The 19,995-nt window shown below is 47.7% G+C and overlaps 1 protein-coding gene, 1 long non-coding RNA gene and 1 other non-coding gene across 6 annotated transcripts in view; 2 read left to right on the top strand and 1 right to left on the bottom strand.

Moving 5' to 3' along the window:
- TAF12 (TATA-box binding protein associated factor 12) overlaps positions 1-4,432 on the bottom strand; it is a 39,675-nt gene extending 35,243 nt beyond the window's left edge. The window contains exon 1 of one of the 4 annotated variants that reach the window (XM_054498038.2): positions 4,300-4,432. The gene's annotated coding sequence lies outside the window, so the exon portion shown is untranslated. Of the gene's footprint in view, positions 1-3,962 lie in introns of all 4 variants that reach the window. The other 3 variants (XM_063667128.1, XM_063667129.1, XM_063667130.1) reach the window with 3 other exon arrangements.
- Positions 4,433-4,441: 9 nt separating this feature from the next.
- LOC129042268 (uncharacterized) lies at positions 4,442-9,809 on the top strand. The gene is made up of 2 exons (XR_008504092.1): positions 4,442-4,825; positions 9,480-9,809. It is a non-coding gene; the product is annotated as an uncharacterized LOC129042268 (long non-coding RNA).
- Positions 9,810-9,878: 69 nt separating this feature from the next.
- Positions 9,879-10,012, top strand: LOC129023901 (U11 spliceosomal RNA). The gene has a single exon (XR_008496968.1). It is a non-coding gene; the product is annotated as a U11 spliceosomal RNA (small nuclear RNA).
- Positions 10,013-19,995: the final 9,983 nt, after the last annotated feature.

Below are 19,995 nucleotides of genomic sequence, written 5' to 3'. Positions count from 1 at the left end.
TCTCGAACTCCTGACCTCAGGTGATCTGCCCACATCAGCCTCCCAAAGTGCTAGGATTACAGGCATGAGCCACCGCACCTGGCCCAATTTTTTTTTTTTTTTTTTTTTTTTTTTGAGACGGAGCCTTGCTCTGTCGCCTGGGCTGGAGTGCAGTGTGCAGTGGCGCAATCTCTGCTCACTGCAAGCTCCGCCTCCCTGGTTCACGCCATTCTCCTGCCTCAGCCTCCCGAGTAGCTGGGACTACAGGTGCCCGCGCCCAGCTAATTTTTTTTGTATTTTTACTAGAGACGGGGTTTCACCGTGGTCTCGATCTCCTGACGTCGTGATCCGCCCACCTCGGCCTCTAAAAGTGCTGGGATTACCGGCGTGAGCCACCGCGCCCAGCCTGGCCTATTTTAATTTTTTAAGACAGAGTCTTGCTCTGTTGCCCAGGCTGGAGTGCAGTGGTGTGATCTCGGCTCACTGCAACTTCCACCTCCCACCTTCTGGGAGGCCGAGGCAGGCGATCATCTGAGGTCAGGAGTTCAAGACATGCCTGACCAACATGGTGAAACCCGTCTCTACTAAAAATACAAAAATTAGCCAGGCATGGTGGCGCACGCCTGTAATCCCAGCTACATGGGAGGCTGAGGCAGGAGAATCGCTTGAACCCAGGAGGCGGAGGTTGGAGTGAGCCAAGATCGCACCACTGCTCTCCAGCCTGGGCAACAAGAGTGAAAGAGCGAAACTCCGTCTCACACACACACACAAAAAAAGGTAATATGTCCTTTTGTCCTTTGTTCCTATCGGCTCTAATTATAATGCAATGATTTTCTGATCGGGTATTTTGAAGTCCTATTATAATAAGTCAACACTAGAGCCACAAATGAAATAAAGTACATTTTGCAAGTATAGGTAAGGATGTTAACTCAGGAATAAATTATCATTAATTAAACCATCAAGTACTTTGAAGTGGTGACATGGGCATGGGTATGCTTTCCCTTATAAGTTGGTATAAGTAAGTTTTGATCATTTATACATAATAGGCGCTTGCAAATAGTACAGGCTAACCCTGGGGAAAAAATAGTAGTTTTAACTAAGCCCAATTCCCCCAAACATCTAGTTCATGATATAATTAGCTGGAAAGTTAATCAAATTTAAGCCCTTGTTTTTCAAATTACTTTTTTTTTTTAGACAGAGTCTCATTCTGTTGTCCAGGCTGGAGTACAGTGACACAATCTCGACTCACTGGAACCTCCACCTCCAGGATTCAAGTGATTCTCTCCCACCTCAGCCTCCAGAGTAGCTGGGACTACGGGCACGTGCACCATGCCCAGCTAATTTTTGTATTTTTAGTACAGACAGGGTTTTGCCATGTTGGCCACGCTGGTCTCGAACTCCTGACCTCAGGTGACCCTCCCACCTTGGCCTCCCAAAGTGCTGGGATTACAGGCGTGAGCTGTCATGCCCAGTCCAAATTAGTTTCTTGGCCTCCTAAATCTAAAATTAAAAATGTCTTTCTACATTGCAAGGAAAAGCTCTACAAAGTTCCCATTTTGAATAATCTATGCTTCTGTGAAAACAGAATTTAGTTTTCAAATGCCACAATACGTAAGTACCCTAATATGTTATAGTCCTTGACATTTAGAGGAGCCTTAAGAAGGAGGGGATGCTTTCATTCAATTATATGTTTTGTATAACGATTACTTCTATTTTGCTGATGGACAAACTGAGAGTAATCCACTTAGAAGAGTAGAAAAAAGTTTTAGAGGCACACGTAACTTGGGTTGGGTCACTGTGTGATTTCAGGCAAAGTATTTAACCTCTCTAAACCTATTTCATTATCTGTACAACTGGACTGACAATATCTAACTTGTGGGGCTGTGATAATTAAATCATAGAATACTCAAAAGTGCATAAGCTGTGCCTGGTTAGTCTGAGTAGGTTTCAGAAAAAGATATTAATATTGAAGGAAGTGACTGGTGCAAGTCTCCCCACCATCCTTATCCAAAAGCAGCCATCCCTAGTAAATGTTTGCACTAAAAATACAGGACACACTTATTTATGACTTTCCAAACAGCTTATTAAATAAATAAATAACACTGAGCTTTATTTAAAGGTTCCAGCCAGGTGCAGTGGCTCATGCCTATAACCCCAACATTTTGGGAGGCCACGGCGGGAGAATCATTTGAGGCCAAGAATTCAACAGCAGCCTAGGCAACACAGCCAAACACTGTCTCTACAAAAAAACTTAAAAATTAGCTGGGTGTAGTGGCTCACACCTGTAGTCCCAGCTACCAGGAGGCTGAGGCAGGAGGAGTGCTTGAGCCCAAGAATATAGGTTGCAGTGAACTATGATTATGCCACTGCACTCCAATATGGGCAACAGAACAAGACCCTGTCTCAAAAATACAAAAATAAAAATAAAGGTTTCCTTACTATTAAGTGACATTTACTGTATTAATGTCAATACAGTAACAACACTCAAATTATCAGAAACTGTAAAAGTTTCCAGTTTTTACTGGAAATAAAAACTGGGCCGGGCGCAGTGGCTCATGTCTATAATCCCAGCACTTCGGGAGGCTGAGGTGGGCGGATCACTTGAGGTCAGGAGTTCGAAACCAGCCTGGCCAACATGGCAAAAACCTGTCTCTACTAAAAATACAAAAATTAGCCAGGCATTGTGGCACACACCTGTAATTCCAGCTACTTGAGAGACTGAGGCAGGAGAATCGTTTGAACTGGGGAAGCAGAGATTGCAGTGAGCCGAGATCGTGCCACTGCACTCCAGCCTGGGTGACTGTCTCAAAAACAAAACAAAACAAAACAAAAACAAAAACTGGAAGGGGGGTGAGGCGACTCATGCCTGTAATCCCAGCACTTTGGGAGGCCAAGGTGGGAGGATCACTTGAGCTTGGGAGTTTGAGACCAGCCTGGGCAATATAGTGAGACCCTGTTTCTACAAAAAATTTAAAAATTAGCAGGGCGTGGTGGCACACGCCCGTAGTTCCAGCTACTCAGGAGGTATAGGTGGGAAGACTGCTTGAGCCTAGGAGGTTGAGGTGCACGGGGCGAAGACTGAGCCACTGCACTTCAGCCTGGGCGACAGAGAGAGAACCTGTCTCAAAAAAAAAAAAAAAAAAATTCCCTCCTGAGTTTGAAGATAAAGCAAAGATTCTAGAAGCATTTAAGGAACATTAACCAAGCATCTCATTTGCTACGCACAGAAGGGTACTCTATTAAAATTATGATCTAACTAACCATTGCCTCACTGTAATCCTAAGCCTCTTTGAACCTTAGCCTTCTTAAATGTAAAATAGGAATTTTTAAAAGACGATCTTTTGGGACTCTTCCATCACTGACATTCTTTTATTTGACATGCAGAGATCTGTGCTCATTCAGGGTTGAGTGGAATGGGATTTAAAGCACTTATCAAGTATATAACTGAGTTCCAACTGTTTTCAACTTCACATCTGATTCCCAAGAATGAAGCAGAAAATGAAGATGTTTGCATGTGGGCTTCCTAGATTGAGTATCTGACACAAGAAAAGCTTGCCAAGAGCCAAGTAGGCAGTGCGAAGGAGAAGTTATCTTCCCCTGAATACGTCCTTTATCTCTCTGGGTTCAGGGAATACTGTGAAAAAATGGATCACTAAACCTTTTCCAAACCCTTTCCCTTTACTTTGTAGGCTGATCTCACATCCATGGTCCCTTAGATCCAAGGCTTTTAGGAGCTTGGGTCCTCACAGCCCTGTTCCGAGACTCAGGAACTCGGAGTCTCAAAGCCCGGATCCCGTCCCCAAAGAAGCCCCAGTCTTCACTGCCCTCTTCTGTTCCCTTCCAAACTCAAGTTTTCTCTGTCTGCTTCTGCCCCTCAGGAACCTAAGTCTTCGCTGCCCCGTTTCTGAATCCTTAGGAGCCCGGGTCTTCACTGTCCCGCTTCTGCCTCTTAGGAGCCCAAGTCCTCACCGCTCCACTTTTACCTCTCCGGAGCCCGTGTCTTCACGCCCCGTTCCTTTCTGACCCTCTTCTCGTAGGAGTGCGGGTCCTCATAATCCTGCTCCTCTCAGACCACTTTCCCTCAGATGCCGGAGAACTAGCATCCGTCCCCGTTCCCTAAGTCCCGTCTTGGAGCCCGGGTCCCCACAGTCGCGTCTTCTCCGAGCCTGATCCTCTCAGTCAGTCCCTTCCCAAGAGCCTGAATCCTCACAGCCCCGTCTCGTCCACAACCTGGTCCTTCGAACACTGACCCACTGTAGGTCTGGGTCCTGACTCCCTCCTCCCGCTCTTGTTCCTCAACTGCCAGGGCCCAAGACTCACAGGCAGCAGCGTCTATCTCCCCATGATATGCGGAGACTGCCCCAGTGAAGCGTTCGTCTCAGCAGCCGGTCCGACTGCGCGGCCCTCCCCGACTACTTCCGGCACCGCTCCCCGCCTCCAACCCGGAAACGCGCGGCTCTTCCGGCCGGCGGGCGCGCGCCTCGCTTGCGCAGGCGCAAACTGCCCTCCGACACGTGGTGGCGATGTTGAGCCGTGTGTAGCTACACCCTGCAGCTTGCGCTTTTAACTGCTTGTGGTTGACTGGCAGCACGAGCGAGCTCTGTGTATTCCAACCCGGCGTTAAGAACCCTTCATTAGCTTTTCTTCCCGACGCTGCTTATTTATCTATCGGTAGCATGACGGGTAATTGACGCCCTCGGATGGCTTTGAGGTCGCCATTTTTGGTTGGTGCCTTTGTCATGGTGTCAGGACTGGGATATCATCTGGGACACATTACCCCACAGGTATCCTGTTGGACCTCAACGAGGAAGTTGGCAACAGAGGAACCAGGAGATGAGAGAGATCGGTTGGTTGTGCCTGTGAACTGGCAATTCAGTAATAACAATTGAGTGCTTACTATTTGCCGGGAATTGTGCTAATCCGTTTACCTCCTTTACGCCATTTAATCATTTAGAGGAGACCTGTGAGAGATTAAGCAAAGTTCTAGCTAATAAGTGCAGAGCCTCAGCTTAAACTCAGAACTCAGTACTAAGCCAAAGCCTGTCCTGTAGCATTCTCTAATGCTTTCAGTTTTTCGGCTGTCAAATGCTTGGTGAGAACTGCTGTTATGTGGCTCACGCCTGTACTCCCAGCACTTTGGGAGGCCAAGGAGGGTAGATCACGAGGTCAGGAGTTCAAGACCAGTCTGGCCAAGATGATGAAACCCCGTCTCTACTAAAAATGTAAAAAATTAGCCGGGCGTGGTGGCATGCGCCTGTAATCGCAGCTACTCCGGAGGCTGAGGCAGAGAACTGCTTAAGCCTGGAGGGGCGGAGGTTGCAGTGAGCCGAGATCGCGCCACTGCACTCCAGCCTGGGCAACGGAGCGAGACTCTGTCTCAAAAAAAAAGAGAACATATGTTATTTTTTACTGTATGCTGGAATGTCAGGCATGCAAGTAAGACCCAATTCCAGCATCTGTAAGGTTCACGGTAAGATGGAGAAGAACCCACAAACACACCAAAAATTGTATAAAGAGCTGTGTCAGGCCAGAGTGAGCCACAGTATCTGCCAGCAGAAATTAGGAAGAGGTGCCCAGATTGGTGCGGCATCCTGCCCTGTCTTTATATCTTCCTATTCCTCATCCTACCACGTTCCCAATCCACCCTCTACACTGCCACCCAATCCAAATTCTCAGATTCAAGTCCTCATGAACATTGGGCTCCAAGCTGTATTCCTAGCCTTATTTCCTTGCCACTGCTCTCCATTCTTTTTAGGGTCTGGCATACCACTTTTTGTTGTTGAATACCTATACATCTTTTTTAAGACCCAGGTTGAATGTATATACATTCATTTGACAAGCGTTTGAGTCTCATTGTGTGACAAGCCTTTTGCTATGTGCCAAGTACATAACTGGTGGCTAAGACGGATGATATCCTTGTCTTTAGAAAGTTTGCAACCTAGAGTGGGAAACAGACCATTAGCAACTGCACAAATGGAATAAGCCAGACTTATCTAGCTGGCTGATGGCCTGAGCCATGATCCTCAGTAAGGAAAACACTTAGTCAAGGACCAAGATGGCCAAGGTGGCTGGAGCTTTGGTAACCAGGAAAGACAGTGAGTTTGGAGAGGTAGGCAGGGGTTTCTTATAGTCTGGACCTTTTAGACTAGACTATGATGGGGACTTGAGATTATATTCAGTATGCAATGGGAAGGTATTGGAAGAACAGTGAAATTATGGCGATTGTTACATGATACAGGGTCTCACTCTGTCACCAGGGCTGGAGTGCAGTGGCGCAATCATAGTTCACTACAGCCTCAAACTCCTGTGTTCAAGCGATCCTCCTCCACCTCAGCTTCCCAAGTAGATTTTCTTTTTTTTTTTTTTTGAGATGGAGTCTTGCTCTTTCGTCCAGGCCGGACTGCAGTGGCGCTATCTCGGCTCACTGCAAGCTCCACCTCCCGGGTTCATGCCATTCTCCTGCCTCAGCCTCCCTTGTAGCTGGGACTACAGGCGCCTGCCACCGCACCCGGCTAATTTTTTGTATTTTTAGTAGAGACGGGGTTTCACCGTGTTAGCCAGGATGGTCTCGATCTCCTGACCTCGTGATCCGCCCACCTCAGCCTCCCAAAGTGCTGGGATTACAGGCGTGAGCCACCGTGCCCGGTCTCTCTTTTTTTTTTTTTTTTTTAAGAGATAGAGACTGGAGGCCCTGGCTCACACCTGTAATCCCAGCACTTTGGGAGGCCGAGGCAGGAAGATCATGAGGTCAGGAGATAGAGATCATCCTGGCCAAAATAGTGAAACCCCGTCTCTACTAAAAATACAAAAATTAGCTGGGCGTGGTGGCGCACGCCTGTAACCCCAGCTACTCAGGAGGCTGAGGAAGGAGAATTGCTGGAATCCGGGAGGTGGAGGTTGCAGTGAGCGGAGATTGAGCCAGTGAACTCCAGCCTGCGTGACGGGAGCAAGACTCCATCTCAAACAAAACAACAACAACAAAAAACAGATAAGGCCAGGCCGGGCACTGTGGCTTACGCCTGTAATCCCAGCATTTTGGGAGGCTGAGGCAGGTGGATCACTTGAGGTTAGGAGTTCGAGACTAGCCTGGCCAACAGGGTGAAACTTACTAAAAATATTTTAAAAATTAAGTCGGGTGTAGTGGCACGTGCCTGTAGTCCCAAGCTACTCAGGAGGCTGAGGCATGAGAATCACTTAAACCTGGGTGGTAGAGGTTGAAGCGAGCCGAGATGGTGCCACTGCACTCCAACCTGGGCAACAGAGTGAGACTGTCTGGAAAAAAAAAAAAAGAGAGAGAGATAAGGTCAGATGTGGTGGCTTTACACTTGTAATCCCAACACTTTGGGAGGCACAGCAGGAGGACTGCTTGAGCCCAGGAGTTTGACCGGCCTGGGCAAGATAGGGAGACACTGTCTCTAAAAAAAAAAAAAAAAAAAAAAAAAATTAGCCTAAGCATGGTGGTGTGGACCTGTAGTCCTAGCCACTCAGGAGACTGACAGGCAGGAGGATCTGCTTGAGCCTAGGAGTTCCGGGCTGCAGTGAGCTATGATTGCACCACTGCATTCCATCCTGGACAACAGAGCAACACAGTGTCTCAGAAAGAGAGAGAGATAACACTGGTGGATGGTAGGAAGAGCAATTGACAGCACCATCTCTGGGCTTCTCACAAGTTTATACATCTGCTTCCTATTACAATGTAAGAGCTGTTTGTTTATCTCCTTTCTCTTGTGACTTCTACTTTGTAAAGAGCAGGGACCTCCATGTATTATTAAAATATATTAAAGAAAGTAAAATACCTAACAGTCTATATTTTTTGTTGAAAACATTTTACTTTATTATCTATTATTATTTTTTTGAGACGGAGTTCGCTCTTGTTGCCCAAGCTGGAGTGCAATGGCACAGTCTTGGCTCACTGCAACCTCTGCCTCCCAGGTTCAAGTGATTCTCCTGCCTCAGCTCCCTAGTAGCTAGGATTACAGGCACCCGCCACCACACACGGCCAATTTTCTTTTCTTTTTTTTTTTTTTGAGACGGAGTCTCGCTCTGTTGCCCAGGCTGGAGTGCACTGGTGCGATCTCGGCTCACCACAAGCTCCACCTCCTGGGTTCACGCCATTCTCCCGCCTCAGCCTCCTGAGTAGCTGGGACTACAGGCGCCCGCCACCACACCCGGCTAATTTTTTGTATTTTTAGTAGAGACGGGGTTTCACCGTGTCAGCCAGGATGGTCTCAATCTTCTGACCTTGTGATCCACCCGCCCCGGCCTCCCAAAGTGCTGGGATTACAGGCGTGAGCCACCACAGCCAGCCAATTTTTTGTATTTTTAATGGAGACAGGGTTTCACCATGTTGGCCAGGCTGGTCTCAAACTCCTGATCTTAGGTGATCCACCCGCCTCAGCTTCCCAAAGTGCTGGGATTACAGGCATGAGCCACCGTGCCTGGCCTGAAAACATTTATTTATATGTATACAATGTGTACATACATAGAAAGCAGTCTGGCAAGATAAACACTAAACTGTTAACAGTTTGGAGGAAGCATTTTCACATTTTATATCATCTCTGTGCTGTTTCAATTTCTTTACAATTGTCACATATTGTTTTTTTTATTTTCTTGAGACAAGATCTTCATCTGTCACCTAGGCTGGAGTGCAGTGGCATGATTATGGCTCACTGTAGCCTTGACTTCTCCGGCTCAAGCGATCCTTCTGCCTCAGCCTCTGGGGTAGCTGGGACCACAGGCCCATGCCACGATGCCCGGTTAATATTTTATTTTGGGGTAGAGACGAGGTCTCTATATGTTGCCCAGAGTGGTCTCAAACTCCTGGGCTCTCAAAGTGTTGGGATTACAGGCATGACCCACAGCAACCGTCCATCATTATCCATAAAAAAAATGGGAACAGGCTGGGCATGGTGGCTCACGCCTATAATCCCAGCACTCTGGGAGGCCGAGGCGGGCGGATCACAAAGTCAGGAGATCCAGACCATCCTGGCTAACACGGTGAAACCCCGCCTGTACTAAAAATACAAAAAATTAGCCGGGCATGGTGGCCGGCGCCTGTAGTCCCAGCTACTTGGGAGGCTGAGGCAGGAGAATGGCGCGAACCCGGGAGGCGGAGCTTGTGGTGAGCCGAGATCGCGTCACTGCATTCCAGCCTGGGCGACAGAGCGAGACTCCGTCTCAAAAAAAAAAAAAAATTGTGTTGATAAAGATCTACTTCCGTCATCTGAGGAACAGTATTTCATTTTTCACATTAATGCTATGCTGTACCTTATTCTACAACTCTTTTCACTCGATTTAAAAAAAAAAAATTCTAATACTCATTCGAAGTGCAGCATATAGCGTGCCACAATATGAACACACCATGACAATCAGCTTATGTGTGACCTTGCGACCTTGTGCTTCCACTGCACGCCTGACTGGGCTGCTCCAAGGTGGTGGCTAGGGGTGGCACAAGTTACACATTTTCAATTTGTATAGGTTGTGATTCTTGTTTTCCCCAGATACCTACAGCCTCTGAGAGCCGGTATTCCAACGCCACAAGACGCCTTATGTCGTGAGCAGTTGACAACAGAGACCCAGCACTTACTGCAACCGGAAGGAGCAGTTCCTCCCTCGCTCGCGCAGCCGCTCTTCCCCGCCACTCCCTGGGTGCCTGCCAGCACCTTCCCAGCAAGCCCTGCGTATATTTGCATATCAACTCACGTCTTTTTCTTCTAACTAAAAATCGAAAGCACAAATTCTAGATTCTCCTTGTGAAGTCTTCCTTTCACTTCAGAAGAAATGGAATTCGCTCTTCAACTTCAGGAAGTTGAAATAAAGAGTTGCTTGGATTTTGTGGTCACCTTTACCATAAAATGGATTTGATAACACTGCCACCCTGCTTTGGTGCTGGAGAAAGCAAAAAGGGCTTCTGTCGTGAGTGGCACACGTAGGGCAACTTGATTGCTCTTCGTGCGGAATCGACATCAAGAGATTTCGGAAGCATAATTTTTTGCTATTTGGGCAGCTGGTGATCGTTGGTCCCGGCGCCCCGTTTTGATGTTTTATATTAGATAATATGATGTGTTTCTGTAGTTCGGAGAGGATGTATGTTGTGTTTTCCTAGGTTACGTGGTTATTTGTGTGAGCTCAGTGACAATTAGCAGGCTAATTAGTTAATACAATATGTAAGTAGCAGGGTAATATGGAGCTGTATGCTGGGATTGAGAAAGTGGAGGTGGGTTAATCCCGTGTGTTCTCGTGTGGGAGGCCAGCTTGAGCAACAAAGCAGGAGATCCCAAAAGCTATACGTGCGTGGTGGCGCGCGTATGAAAAAATTATTTGGCGACTGTGTTACAATATAGCAGCAAATGGAATAAACCTAGTCCCTGACTTCAGGAGACCTGCCTCAGCCCCCGGAGTAGCTGGGACTACAGGCGTGCGCCTCCGCGCCCAGCTAATTTTCGTATTTTTGGTAGAGACGGGTTCACCATGTTGGCCAGGATGGTCTCCATCTCTTGATCTGGTGATCCGCCCACCTCGGCCTCTAGGAGTGCTAGGATTACAGGCGTGGCCATCGCGCCCGGCTTGCAATGTTATTTTATGAAGCAGAGGAAATTGAAATTACCTTCACCAGCCCTTAGCAAACTTTTTCTATGCCTTATGCCATATACAAAAGATTAATTCAAGGCCGGGCGCAGTGGCTCACACCTGTAATCCCAGCACTCCTAGAGGCCGAGGTGGGCGGATCACCTGAGGTCGGGATTTCAAGACCAGCCTGACCAACATGGAGAAACCCCTTCTCTAACTAAAAATACAAATTAGCCGGGCGTGGTGGAGCGTGCCTGTAATCCCAGTTACTCAGGAGGCTGAGACAGGAGAATTGCTTGAACCCAGGAGGCGGAGGTTGCAGTGAGCCGAGACCGCACCATTGCACTCCAGCCTGGGCAACAAGAGCAAAACTCCGTCTCAAAAAAAAAAAAAAAAAAGATTAATTCAAAATGGATCAAAGACCTAAATGCCTAAATGTAAGACCTTAAACTATAAAACTCTTAGAGAAAACACAGGGGAAAATGACATCGAATTTGTCAATGATTTCTTGGATATAACACAATGGTGCACAAGCAACAAAAAATAAATTGGTCTTCATCAAATTTTAAAATGTTAACATTAATTTTAAAATTAAAATGAAAAACCCGGCCGTGTGCGGTGGCTCACGCCTGTAATCCCAGCACTTTGGGAGGCCGAGGTGGGCGGATCACCTGAGGTCAGGGATTGGAGACCAGCCTAGCCAACATGGTGAAACCCCGTCGCTCCTAAAAATACAAAAATTAGCCAGGCCTGGTGTCAGGCGCCTGTAATCCCAGCTACTTGGGAGGCTGAGGCAGGAGAATTGCTTGCACCCGGAAGGCGGTGTTGCAGTGAGCCGAGATCGTGCTACTGCACTCCAGCCTGGGCAACAAAGTGAGACTCTGTCTCAAAAAAAAAAAAAAAGCCGGGCATGGTGGCTCACGCATGTGATCCCAGCACTTTTGGAGGCCGAGGTGGGCAGATCATGAGATCAGAAGTTCAGGACCAACCTGGCCAATATGGTGAAACCCTGTCTCTACTAAAAATACAAAAAAAATTAGTTGGGCGTGGTGGTGCATGCCTGTAATCCCAGCTACTCGGGAGGCTGAGGCAGGAGAATCGCTTGAATCCAGGAGGCAGAGGTTGCGGTGAGCCGAGATAGCATCATTGCACTCCAGCCTGGACAAGAGCGAAACTCCGTCTCAGAAAAAAAAAAAAAAAAAAGAAAACCCTTGTACTGTACATCAAAGGACACTATCAACAGAGTGGAAAGACAATCCACAGAATCAGAGAACATATTTGTAAATAATATATCTGATAAGAGATTAATATCCATAATACATAAGGAACTCATAACTCAACAACAACAACACAAACCCAGCCCAGTTCAATAATGGGCAAAAGGACTTGTATAGACATTTCTCCCAAGATGGCCAATAAGCACATGAAAAGATGCTCAGCATCACTAATCATTAGGAAAATGCAAATCAAAACCATAATGAGATAGCACTTCACACCCATTAGGATAGCTATTATTAAAATATATATATCAGGAGTCTCTCTGAGCCTACTCTGGCCCAAGAGGCTGCCAGACAATAATTCAAAATAACAATAATTCAAAATAACAATAATAATAATAATAAAGACCATTGCTACGGCTCACACATGTAATCCCAGCACTATGGGAAGCCAAGGTGAGAGGATCCCTTGATACCAGGAGTTCAAGACCTAAAGATATCTCTACAAATAATTTATAAAATTAGCTAGGTGTGGGCCAGGCATGGTGGCTCATGCCTGTAATCCCAGCAGTTTGGGAGGCTGAGGCGAGTGGATCACTTGAGGTCAGGAGTTCGAGACCAGCCTGGCTAACATGGTGAAACCCCATCTCTGCTAAAAACACAAAAATTAGGCAGGCATGGTGGCGGGTGCCTGTAATCCCAGCTACTCGGGAGGCTGAGGCAGGAGAATTGCTTGATCCCAGGAGGCAGAGGTTGCAGCGAGCTGAGATCGTGCCACTGCACTCCAGCAATACTCTGTCACATAAAAAAAATAAAATAAATAAAATAAAATAAAATAAAGTAAATCAACACAGTCCGGGCACAGTGGCTCATGCCTGTAATCCCAGCACTTTGGGAGGCCAAGGCAGGCAAATCACTTGAGATCAGGAGTTTAAGACCAGCTTAGCCAACATGGTACCAAAATCTGTATTAGTCAGGGTTCTCTAGAGGGACAGAACTAATAGGACATATGTATATATGAAAGGGAGTTTATTTTTATTTTATTTTATTTTTTAAAACTTTTTTGAGATGGAGTCTTGCTCTGTTGCCCAGGCTGGAGTGCAGTGGAGCAATATTGGCTCACTGCAACCTCTACCTCCCATGTTCAAGCAATTCTCCTACCTCAGCCTCCTGAGTAACTGGGATTACAGGCGCATGCCACCATACCTGGCTAAGTTTTGTATTTTTTTTTTTTAGTAGAGACAAGGTTTCACCATGGTGGCCAGGCTGGTCTGTAACTCCTGACCTTGTGATCTGCCTACCTCGGTCTCCCAAAGTGCTGGGATTACAAGTGTGAGCCACCTCACCTGGCCAAAGGGAGTTTATTAAGAAGAATTGACTCACATGATCACAAAGTGAAGTCCCATGATAGACCATCTACAAATCGAGAAGCAAGGAAGCCAATAGTGGGCTGGGCACGGTGGCTCATGCCTACAATCCCAACACTTTTGGAGGCCAAGGCGGGCGGATCACCTGAGGTCAGGATTTCAAGACCAACCTGACCAATATGATGAAACCCCGTCTCTACTAAAATAAACAAAAATTAGCGGGGCATGGTGGCATGCGCCTGTAATCCCAGCTACTCGGGAGGCTGAGGCAGGACAATTGCTTGAACCCCGGAGGCAGAGGTTGCAGTGAGCCAAGATAGCACCATTACACTCAGTCTCAAAAAAAAGGCCCGGCGAGGTGGCCCATGCCTGTAATCCCAGCACTTTGGGAGGCCGAAGCAGGCGGATCACGAGGTGAGGAGATCGAGACCATCCTGGCTAACACGGTGAAACCCCGTCTCTACTAAAAATATAAAAAATTAGCCCAGCGTGGTGGCAGGCGCCTGTAGTCCCAGCTACTCGGGAGGCTGAGGCAGGAGAATGGCGTGAACCTGGAAGATGGAGTTTGCAGTGAGCCGAGATTGTGCCACTGCACTCCAGCCTGGGCAACAGAGCAAGTCTCTGTCTCAAAAAAAAAAAAAAAAAAAAAAAAGGAAGCCAATAGTAGCTCAGTCTGAGTCCCAAAACCTCAAAACTAAGGAAGCCAACAGTGCAGCCTTCAGTCTGTGGCCAAAGGCCCAAGAGCCCCTGGCAAACCACTGGTCTAAGTCCAAGAGTCCAAAAGCCAAAGAACTTGGAGTCTGATATTTGAGGGCAGGAAGCATCCCACATTGGAGAAAGATGAAGCCTGGAAGACTTAGCAAGTCAGCTTCTCCCACCTTCTGTCTGCTTTATTCTAGCCGCGCTGGCAGCTCATTGGATGGTGCCCACCCAAATTGAGGGTGGGTCTGCCTCTCCAAGTCCACTGACTGAAATGTTAATCTCCTTTGCCAAAACCCTCACAGACACACCCAGGAACAATATTTTGCATCCTTCAAGCCAATCAAGTTGATAATATGTATATATATATTTTTTGAGATGGAGTCTTGCCCTGTCGCCCAGGCTGGAGTGCAGTGGTGCAGTGGTATGATCCCAGCTCATAGCAACCTCTGCCTTCTGGGTTCAAGTGAGGCTCCCACCTCAGCCTCCTGAGTAGCTGATATTACAGGCGTGTGCCACTGCACCTGGCTAATTTTTGTATTTTGAGTAGAGGCAGGGTTTAACTATGCTGGTCAGGCTGTTCTTGAACTCCTGATCTCCAGTGATTGGCTTGCCTCGGCCTCCCAAAGTGCTGGGATTACAGGTGTGAGCCACCAGGTCCGGTCTGATATGAAGGTAATAAATCTTACGTCACACGTTTGTTTTTTGAGACAGTCTTGCTCTATAGCCCAGGCTGGAGAGCAGTGGCGCAATCTCGGCTCACTGCAGCCTCCACTTCCTGGGTTCAAGCGATTCTCCTGCCTCAGCCTCCCAAGTAGCTGGGACTACAGGCACCCGTCACCACGCCTGGCTAAGTTTTTTTTGTTGTTGTTGTTTTGTATGTTTAGTAGAGACGGGGTTTCACTGTGTTAACGAGGATGGTCTTTATCTCCTTACCTTGTGATCTGTCCGCCTCGGCCTCCCAAAGTGCTGGGATTATAGGCGTCAGACACTGCATCCAGCATTTTTTTTTTTTTTTTTTTTTTTGAGACGGAGTTTTGCTCTTGTCGCCCAGGCTGGAGTGCAGTGGTGTGATCTCAGTTCACTGCAACTTCCACCTCCCAGGTTCAAGCGATTCTCCTGCTTCAGCCTCCCGAGTAGCTGGGATTACAAGCGCCCACCACCACGTCTGGCTAATTTTTTTGTATTTTTAGTAGACACGGGGTTTCACCATATTGGCCAGGCTGGTCTTGAACTCCTGACCTCAGATGATCCACCTGCCTCAGCCTCTGAAAGTGCTGAGATTACAGGCGTGAGCCACCATGCCCGGCCAATTTTTTTTGTATTTTTAGTGGAGATGGGGTTTCACCATGCTGGCCAGGCTGGTCTTGAACTCTTCACCTCAGGTGATCTGCCTGCCTCGGCCTTCCAAAGTGCTGAGATTATAGGGGTGAGCCACTGCGCCTGGCCTAGGAGGCAATCTTAACTTCCAGTTTAATGGAATCCTTGTGCCTCCTGGTGGCAGCGTTCCTCCCTCTAGAACTAAGACCTCTAGGTCAGCAGAACATAATGCCGTGGGAACAGGAAGCAAGAAGTTTGCCAGTGTATCACTAAGGGTGATGGTGAGTGGTGCCACTTCCATTTCCACCTCTTGATTCCTGGACCTCGAATCCTGGCTATGGGAGAAACAGTACCATATATTGGACACCGATTCAGAGCATACACAGCCTTCTGGAGAACTTTTCCCCAGCCCTGCAAAGAATTGTCACCTAGTTGGTGTTGTAATTGTGACTTCAAAAGGCCATTCCGCTGTTCTATCAATCCAGCTGCTTCAGGATAATGGGGAACATGGTAAGACAAGTGAATTCCATGAGCAAGAGCCCACCGTCGCACTTGTTTAGCTGTAAAGTGAGTGCCGTGGTCAGAGGCAGTGCTGTGTGGAATACCGTGATGGTGGATAAGGCATTCTGTAAGTCCATGGATGATAGTCTTGGCAGAAGCATTGCATGCAAGATAGGCAAACCCATATCTAGAGTAAGTGTCTATTCCAGCGAGGACACTTTCTGTGATGAAAGAGGTCCAATATAGTCAAACTGCCACCAAGTGGCTAGATGATCACCTTGAGGAATGGTGCCATATCAAGGGCTCAGCGTTGGTCTCTGCTGCTGGAAAATTGGGCATTCAGTTGTGGCCGTAGCCAGGTCAGCCTTGGTGAGTGGAAGTCCATGTTGCTGAGCCCATTAGTTTGTTTTTTTTTTTGACGGAATTTCACTCTTGTTGCCCAGGCTGGAGTGCAGCAATGGCACGATCTTGGCTCACCACAACCTCCGCCTCCTGAGTTCAAGCAATTCTCCTGCCTCAGCCTCCCGAGTAGCTGTGATTACAGGCATGCACCACCACACCTGGCTGATTTTTTTGTATTTTTAGTAGAGACAGGGTTTCTCCATGTTGGTCAGGCTAGTCTCGAACTCCTGACCTCAGGTGATCCATCCGCCTCGGCCTCCCAAAGTGCTGGGATTACAGGCGTGAGCCACCGCGCCCAGCCTATTGCTGAGCCCATTAGTAACCTTCATCCCTGCCACCGTGGCCACTTTGTTCATGGGCCCATTGGGCGATGACAGGGGTTGCTGGGGAAAGAGGTTGAGTGGTGTCCACAGAACAAGTCATCCTATCCACTTGATTATTAAAATTCTCCTCTGCTGGCTGGGCGTGGTGGCTTAAGCCTGTAATTCCAGCACTTTGGGACCCCGAGGCGGGCAGATCACGAGGCCAGGAGATCGAGACTATTCTGGTTAACAGGGTGAAACCCTGTCTCTACTGAAAATACAAAAAAATTAGCCAGGTGTGGTGGCACACACCTGTAGTCCCAGCTACTCTGGAGGCTGAGGCAGGAGAATTGCTTGAACCTGGGAGGCGGAGGTTGCAGTGAGCCGAGATCGTGTCACTGCACTCCAGCCTGGCAACAGAGCAAGACTCCATCTCAAAAAAAAAAAAAAAATCTCCTTTGCTGAGGTCACCCTTTGGTAAGCATTCACATGGGATATAAATATCTTCACAGTTTTTGACCACTCAAAGAGGTCCATCCACATACCTCTTTCCCAAATGTCTTTCTCACCAATTTTCCAATCATGCTTCTTCCAAGTCCCTGACCATCCAGCTAAAACATTGGCTACAGCCCATGAATCAGTATATAATTGCAAATCTGGTCATTTCTCCCTCTAAGCAAAAAGCACAACCAGGTTCATTCCTCAAAGTTCTGCCCGCTGGGAGGATTTCCCTTCACCGCTGTCCTTCAGGGATATCTTAGAAAGGGGCTGTAGTGATGCAGCTGTCCACTTTCAGGTGATGCCTGCATATCATGCAGAGCTATCTGTAAACCAGGCCCTATTCTTCTGTTCCTCTGTCAGCTCATCGGGGGAACTCCCCATGAGGCCACTGGTGCAGGCTGGGGGAGAGAAGGCAGGGTGGCATGAGTGGGGGCCATGGGCATTTGAGTCGCTTCCTCATGCAACTTGTGTCTTCAGGACCTGCTCCAACCCGATCACATATATACCACCTCCATTTGATAATGGAATGCTGCTGTGCACACCCAACTTTATGGCTAGATGGGTCACAAAGCACCCAGTTCATGATAGGCAGTTCAGGTCGCATGGTGACTTGATGACCCATAGTCAAACGTTCAGTTTCTACCAAAGCCCAATAACAGGCCAAGAGCTGTTTCTCAAGAGGAGAGTAGTTATCTGCAGAAGATGGCAGGGTCTTGCTCCACAATCCTAGAAGCCTCTGTGTGATTCACCTACGGGGGCCTGCCAAAGGCACCAAACAGCAACCTTATCTGCCACTGACACCTCAAGCACCATTGGATCTGCTGGGTCATATGGCCCAAATCGCAGAGCAGCTTGCACAGCAGCCTGGACCTGTTGCAGAGCCTTCTCCTGTTCTGGACCCCACTCAAAACTGGCAGCCTTTCGGGTCACTTGATAAATGGGCCAGAGCAACACACCCAAATGAGGAATGCGTTGCTCCCAAAATCCAAATAGGCCCAGTAGGCACTGTCCCTGTTTCTTGGTTGTAGGAGGGGCCAAATGCGGCAATTTATCCTTCACCTTAGAAGGAATATCTCGACAGGCAAGTCCCCACACCACTGAACCCCTAGAAATTTCACTGAGGTAGAGGTCCCTGAATTTTAGTCAGATTTACTTCCCATTCCCCAGCATGCAAATGTCTCACCAATAAGTCCAGTGTGTTTGTTACATCTCTCTCACTGGGTCTAATCAGCATAATGATGTCATTAATGTAATGGACCAGTGTGATTTCTTATGGAAGGGAAAAGTGATCAAGATCTCTGCGAACAAGATTATGACACAAAGCTGGAGAGTTGATATACCCCTGAGGTAGGATAGTGAAAGTATATTGCTGGCCTTGCCAGCTGAAGGCGAATTGCCTCTGGTGGGCCTTATGGACAGGAATGGAGAAAAAGGCTTTTGCCAAATCAGTAGCTGCATAACAGGTACCAGGAGATGTGTTAATTTGCTCAAGCAATAAAGCCACATCTGGTACAGCAGCTGCAACTGGAGTCACCACTTGGTTAAGCTTACGATAATCCACTGTCATTCTCCAAGATCCACCTGCCTTCTTCTTCAAATAGGAGAGTTGAACGAGGATGTGGTGGGAACCACCACCTCTTTGTCTTTCAAGTCCTTTATGGTGGCACAAATCTCTGCAATCTCTCCAGGGATGCAATATTATTTTGCTCTTGTTGCCCAGCCTGGAGTGCAGTGATGCAGTCTTGCCTCACTGCAAACTCCACCTCCCGGAATCAAGTGGTTCTCCTGCCTCAGCCTCCCGAATAGCTGGGATTACAGGCAACTGCCACCACACCTGGCTAATTTTTTGTATTTTTAGTAGAGACAAGGTTTCATCATGTTGGCCAGGCTGCTCTTGAACTCCTGACCTCAGATGATCTGCCCGCCTCAGCCTCCCAAAGTGCTAGGCTTACAGGTGTGAACCTCTGTGCCGGGCCCAATATTGTCTTTTATTTACTATTTTTCTAGGCAGAGGCAGCTCTAATAGCTTCCATTTGGCCTTTCCCACCACAATAGCCCTCACCCTACTGCTCGGGGAGCTATTGTGGGGATTCTGCCAGCTAGTAAGCATGTCTATGCCAATTATGCATTCTGGCACTGGGGAAATGACCACAGGATGAGTACAGGGACCCACTGGACCCATCGTAAGTTGGACCTGAGCTAAAACTCCAGTAATTACCTGACCTCCATAAGTCCCTACTCTAACTGGAGGACCACAATGATGTTTTGGGTCCCCTGGAATAAATGTCAGCTAAGAGCCAGTGTCCAGTACTCCCTCAAAGGTCTAATTATTCCCCTTTCCCTAATGCAGTTAACTTAGCCCAGAGGTCTCCTTGGGGAAATATGGGAGACCACCACGCCTGGCCGGTTCTCTGTTTTATAATTCAAATTAGTCTTTTGTCCACTCAACCTGGAAATTTTCTATTTATACAAATTAAGAATGCAGTAGGTGCTGGGCATGGTGGCTTACACCTGTAATCTCAGCACTTTGGGAGGCCAAGGCAGCAGATCACATGAAGTCAGGAGTTTGAAACCAGCCTGGCAACATGGTAAAACGCTGTCTCTACAAAAATAAAAAAAAATTGGGCCAGGGACAGTGGCTCATGCCTGTAATCCCAGCACCTTGGGAGGTCAAGGCAGGTGGATTACCTGAGGTCAGGAGTTTGAGACCAGCGTGGCCAACATGGCGAAACCTGGTCTCTACTAAAAATTTACAAAAATTAGCCAGGTGGGCTGGGCGCAATGGCTCATGCCTATAACCCCAGCATCTTGGGAGGCGAGGCAGGTGGATCACCTAAGGTCACGAGTTCAAGTCCAGCCTGGCCGATATGACAAAACCCCGCCTCTACTAAAAATACAAAAAAATTAGCCGGGCATGGTGGCAGGCACCTATAATCCCAGCTATTTGGGAGGCTGAGACAGGAGAATCGCTTGAACCCGGGAGGTGTAGGTTGCAGTGAGCCAATATTGTGCTATTGTACTCCAGCCTGGGTGACAAGAACAAAACTCCATCTCAAAAAAAAAAAATAAATTGGGCTGGGCGTAGTGGCTCATGCCTGTAATCACAGCACTTTGGGAGGCTGAGGGGGGGTGAATCAT

Source organism: Pongo pygmaeus, chromosome 1, assembly GCF_028885625.2.
Source record: "Pongo pygmaeus isolate AG05252 chromosome 1, NHGRI_mPonPyg2-v2.0_pri, whole genome shotgun sequence".
NCBI classification, from domain to species: domain Eukaryota; kingdom Metazoa; phylum Chordata; class Mammalia; order Primates; family Hominidae; genus Pongo; species Pongo pygmaeus.
Note: the sequence above shows the minus strand (reverse complement) of the source record. Positions and strands in the feature narration are given on the sequence as shown.